Genomic DNA, 6,013 nt, shown 5'->3' with positions numbered 1-6,013 from the left:
ATAAGAAGAAGAAAAGACTACAGAGTGAGCTGGTTACAGTACCTACAGAGTAAAATTGACACAAAAAAGGTTTTACTATTTAAGGTGAAATAGTTGAACTGACACAGCACTGATTATGTTCTGCATCACAGTAAGAAGTAAGAGACTAAAGACTAAACATGATCCTTCGATTAACTCACAACCATTCAAATAAAATATTTATGTGCATTTTAAAACACAAGCCAAAACATTCATCCTTCACAGGACACAATTCATACTTACTGATCACGTTAACCTTGTAAGTCTTGCGCTGCAGTCGACCGTTTACCAACACAGAATATACTCCACTGTCTTCTCTGGTAATGTTGTTGACGACCAACCTTCCAGTATCTTTATTCAACTCTGTACGGTTTATATATGTAAGGTAGTAATCCACATCAGGACCGAGGACCTCATCCCATTCTGCTACCTTATTGGGGCCATGTTTCCACAGGATGCCAGTGATGGGTTCAGTAACAGAGCTGGTATCTGGAAGTAATTCAAGGACTCCTCCCAATGGTCTGTAGATCACATCTTGTGGGTCTGTGTGGAGAAAAAAATTCCAGTCAAGTTATAGTTGAATCAATCATTAAAAACATAAAGTAGAATGAAATAAGCATCAGACTAAAGCAAAAAAAAAAAAAAAATAGAAGCAGTGCTCTTCCGAGCACCGCCAGGTCAGGTACTGTATGTTATTGTGGCCTGCTGGTGGCACTATATAGGCCATTGTGTAAAGGGTGCCATGTTTTCTTCTGCTTTTAACGGCGATCTGACGCTGAATGCAGGATTTTTTTTTCTCCAAAAATGCGTTTGGCAAAAGTCGACCTGCTGGTGGCGCTAGTAACAGGCCAATGTGAAAAGGGTGACATTTGTTGCTTGATCTAGTGAGAATGTGCAGGATGGAATATGGACAGATCCATGTCGATCACATGACTGTAGAGATATGAGGAATAGAGATGGAGTACTGTCCAAAACTTAATTTAGCAAAAATCGACCCCATATGAAAAATGTGGGGCAGAGGTTCTGAATTAGCAGGGAGTGTGTGTGCACAGTTTGGCAGAGACCGGGCCAACGGTGCCCAGATTAGCTGGTAACAGACGCACGGACGCACGGACAGACAGACACGCGGACGTACGTACGTATGTACGTACGTATGTATGTACGTACGTACGGACGTACGGACGGACGGACGGACGGACGGACGGACGGACGGACAGGGTGCAAAACATAGTCCCCTCATGCCTTCGGCCTGGTGGAGACAATAAATAAAACCACAATCTCTACAGTGTATATAGTTATAATATTTATATTTGAATGTGAACCACAGGCACAGCCTCGTACTGCTCGTAAACTGCCTCCTCCTGCAGCTACATTCTATTTGCTCACTAGGAGTACGAGGTTATACAGGCACACACGTATACGCGCTAGAGATGGGTCGATCAGGGTTTTTGGAACCGATCACCGATCACCTAAGTTTGATCACCCGATACCAATCACTGATCCGATCAAGTGGGGCAATATTATTATTTATTTAAAAAATATATAAAAAAAAAAAAAAAAAAAAAAACACACACACACACACACACACACAGTGGCAATATTGTCTGCCCTTCATTATTTTCAAGGCAAAAAAACAAACCATGTGACTCTCTTTCAATTATATTCAATAACATTTCAGCTTACTTGGGTAATAGCATTTTTATTTAAAAGCAGAATCAACAACAGGCCTAATAGGCCCTTAAGATTGTTTTTCTGTACAGTATATTGTATAATAAGTAATTGATCGGATCGGTGAATTTACCTCTTGATTGGAAAGTTTCCAATCAAGAGGTAAATTCATCGATATGGGTGTATTTTATGAGATCAGAGTTTCCAAAGGAAACTAAAAAAATACACCCATATCGAGCCTATACGATCCATTGCCGATTATCGGCGGCATCTCTCTCTCTTTTCTTTCTTTTACAGAGAAGTGGGGAGCTAATGTCAAACTGCACTCAAAACAACTTCAATTTTGGATTGTCACCCAAGGGTTTCATACACACAGTGACAAAAGAAGTCACTAGAGGGCGATGCAAGCCAAGACAAGAGATGAGTTACAGACTTGCAGTGAACAAACACACACACACACACACACACACACACACACACACACACACACACACACACACACACACACACACACACACACACACACACACACACACACACACACACACTGCTTACAGAACAGAGTGGGTCCTGAAAGTGAGTGACAGGTGCGTTGTTGGTTATAGGGAGAATTTGCGGGCTGAGCACAAAAATAGTTTATCAGCCGCCAGCCATACTTTGGTCTGACCGTGCCCTAAAGGTGTTGTTTTCTCCCCAAAAAGTGGTCCAGGTGTTTTTTTCTTTTTCTTTTTCATAACAGACAACCTTGTCCATTCGCCCGACCTGAACAAAAGCTCCAGAAAGGAGCGGTTGGTTACAGAGATAATCTGCTCAAAAAATATATATATATAAATCAATGCCCACTGACCGCCACTGTTATTAGCCCTATTCACGGCCCGCCCACTCAGCATCCCCATGGTGCTGAAGTCACGTTTTGAAGGGTAAAACCCTGCTAAAAGCCTATAGAGTTAACACAGAAATCGCAAATTTAATGCAATTTCCTAATAGTAAAGTATAAAATACGGCTAGCATGATCAAGAACACAAGATAGTAAAAGGCACAAAGCATTATAATTTACTTTACCGTTCGAAATAATGATTTGTTGGCTTTAAGTCCTGCTATTTCTGTTATAGTTTCCCTTCTAAACTGACGTCAGCACCAGGAAGTTGCTGAGAAATTTGCTGAGTGGGCAGGCCGTGAATAGGGCTAATTGTGTACAAGGCAAGCTGTTAACTTTGAACTCACGTTTGAAATTGTCTCACAAGACTTCTGGGTGTTGGTGTCGGCTTGTACACAATAATGGCGGCGCCCAGTGGGAATTGACACTGTGTAGCAACTACTGGCATTACGTACGACAGATATTTACAGAATTTGTTTTATTTTCGAGCGATAGAAATAAGCAGATTATCTCTGTAACCAACGGCTCCTTTCTGGAGCTGTGGTGGGGTCAGGCGAATGGACAAAATTGTCTGTGATGAAAAAGAAAAACATTTGAACCTGGTGAGAGAACTTCAGAGTTACTAGTATCCCTGTTCGTTCCAATGAAACTGGTTCTGAGCTACTCAAAGACACACTAGCTAGTGAAGCTATATAGGCTACTTGATTTAAATAATTCTAACAATATGCCAGGGCAGTAGAGGCTGCTGGGTTTTTTCCCCAGGTGGTAAGACAGCGTCGCAAAATGAAGTTTATCTACATGGATGGAAAGAGTAAAGTTGTACTTTACTGTACAATGCTGCTGTAGTCTATTATATATATGCAATAATAACAACATACAAGTTGTTTCATTTTATAATATGGACTAACTAAAATAGCCCATAGAGGAATATAAAGTGATGCTATATGAGTGATACAGGTATTTAAGGGTTTTCTTAACAGGCAGGTAGGAAGTTACCAATGTTTAGGTCCTGACAACACCACACAGGTTACAGTGTTGTGTGAGGGGGAGGGGTTTATTAATGGTTGTGTCCTTGCTCTATACTGTGCAGGGTTGGTCTTTGATGTGAAATGTTGTGTTGAAGTGTTACTCTTTTGTCTCAGCATCACTAGGACAATAAAACCTACCAACAAGGAGCTGGATCAAAGTGAAACTGTTCAGTTGTGGAGCAGAACACTTGTAGGTCCCCTTGTCTGAGAGCCTCACCCTGGACAGTTTCAGTGACATGTTACCATTATGAAGTTGATAAGGAAACAGAGACGTCCTATCTTTGTACAGCGGGTTCAGGTCTTGGTCATGGTTGAAATGTCCATCTAGGAGGAGATGAATGAGGTTGGGCTTCAGGTCAGGTCTGGACCACTCCACTGTCTTCGTCCCCATGTCGACTGGTGGTTCAACACGACATGGAAGGATCACCTCATCCCCCACTTTGACCAGGATGTCCTGAGAAGACCCGATCACCTGATGTTGTCCTTAAAACAAAACCACATGAAACACTGAGTTAGTTGATGATGCACACTGGAGTCATTCTGTAATCAGACGGTGCCATGACCCCCCCCCCCCCCCCCCCCCAAAAAAAAAGAAAACTACTAGGAGGAAGAGTTTTTAACCACACCAGGGGCCAGTTGCACCACCAGAACGTAAATTCTGGCTTAAGTTAGGGAGTAAAGTCCTTAGTAGAGGCTTAGTAACTACTAGTTAGTTTGTAACTAAGTTACTAACGGGTGTTGCACTGCACCATGACTGCTTAAGGCATAACGTAACTAGTGATGTGTAAACTGTTCTTAAAATAATGTGTAGTCGCATAAAATGACGTCATAGCTCCCGAATCCAATGAAAACGAACTGTTGCTAGCAGGCCTAGAATTTCGTCTTTTTAGGGGCAAGGCCACTTTGCCTTTGGTGTTGTCCATTTTTTGAGGGCACAAAGGCCAAATGCTAGGGCAGGAAGGCCATCAAATAAAACAAGATTTTAGTCCATTGAAATAATGAATTGAATTGAATTGAATTTAAGGGTTAAACTTACTGCATTGGTTTAAAGATGAGGTCTTAAAAAATGTATACCGGTATATCAGTTTAGTTTAGTTCAATATCACTAAACCTTTCTTTCCTTTTTTTTACCATTTGAAAAACATTTTTGAATATTTCAAATAGCTGATCTCACAATGTCGATGTACCGGTACAGGGTTCATCAACATGTCAGCTTGTGATGGACATTTTGATAAATATTTTATTTTTGTCACGGACATAAAAAATAACTGTCCAATAATTTTACAAAAGAACATATATACTGTATCATTTTTGGCTAAATGGTTGAAATTTCAGTTCCTTAGTTTATTTCTTTTTCTCAGTTCTCTGTCTGCTGGAAATGTCTCGTCAAATGATGTGTGGTTTGTCCGCAAGTTCTCTTCCTTCACCATCTTGCTGATGAGACAAATACTTGACAGAGCTCCATCCAGTTCCACCATGTACAGTATGGTACACAAATACGTAAGGCTTCACTTCCTTCTAGCAGTCAAATGATTTGTGGTTGGTCAGAAAGAGTCTTTCCAAGTTCCCTTTCTTCACTATCACGGCATAGTTTTTGCAATTCATTGACCCATCAACAAATATTGTTTTTGTCTTTTGCCAAACTCATGAGAAAGAGTGCGTGAGAAAGACGTAAGTGGTGTGATGTAAGGTATACCAGGCAAGTATTAGCAAACATTACTTCTCTGTCTGTCTTGTCTTGTGACACAACACAACTTATTAATCATCCTGACACTTTACCAGTCCCCAAAATAATTCAAACAAATGCTTTATTATTATTATTATTATTATTATTGAATATTTAGGATAGATTATGTACACATGATAACCAAAATACTAAATGTGCCACAGACTTGTCCATGTCCGTGCCACAGACACGTTTGTCCGTGTACAGACATGTTGATGACCCCTGCCAATGTAGATCGGCTATTTGAAGTATTTTAAAATGATTTCCAAAATATAAAAAAAGGCAAAGAAGTTTATAGGGATAGGGGTACAGGTAGCTGGAGTACGACCACTGTGGCCTCAGGTCATGCCATTGGTTTGAGGGGCACAAGGCCAAACTGAGGGGCAACGACGGCCATGGCCTTCATGGCCTCCCTGAAATTCCTGCCCTGGTTGCTAGTAAGGAACAGGGATGTGCTGGCCATTGGGAAAAGCGGGACAACTCCCGAACGGCCAGTTCATTCCGGGGCAGGCCAGGCCGGCCATTAGGACAAAATTTGTTTCAAATGTGTCGATTTTTTCCGCAAAGCAAAGCCCTGCTTCATCATACAAGGCTGTCGCACAAAAGTAGTGAAAACCGCAGATCTACAAGCACACAACGCCTCGCACCGCATGGCGTTGTGTGCTTATAGATCGGCTGTTTTCACTAGTTTAAATC

The 6,013-nt window shown here is 41.3% G+C and overlaps 1 protein-coding gene across 1 annotated transcript in view; it reads right to left on the bottom strand.

Annotated features, from left to right (window-relative positions):
* LOC308280756 (NLR family CARD domain-containing protein 3-like) overlaps positions 1-6,013 on the bottom strand; it is a gene marked incomplete at both ends in the record, with an annotated part of 79,114 nt that overhangs the window by 24,356 nt on the left and 48,745 nt on the right. The window lies entirely within an intron of this gene.

Source organism: Nannobrachium achirus, assembly GCF_963921795.1.
Source record: "Nannobrachium achirus genome assembly, contig: SCAFFOLD_274, whole genome shotgun sequence".
NCBI classification, from domain to species: domain Eukaryota; kingdom Metazoa; phylum Chordata; class Actinopteri; order Myctophiformes; family Myctophidae; genus Nannobrachium; species Nannobrachium achirus.
This window is presented reverse-complemented; position numbering and strand designations above follow the sequence as displayed.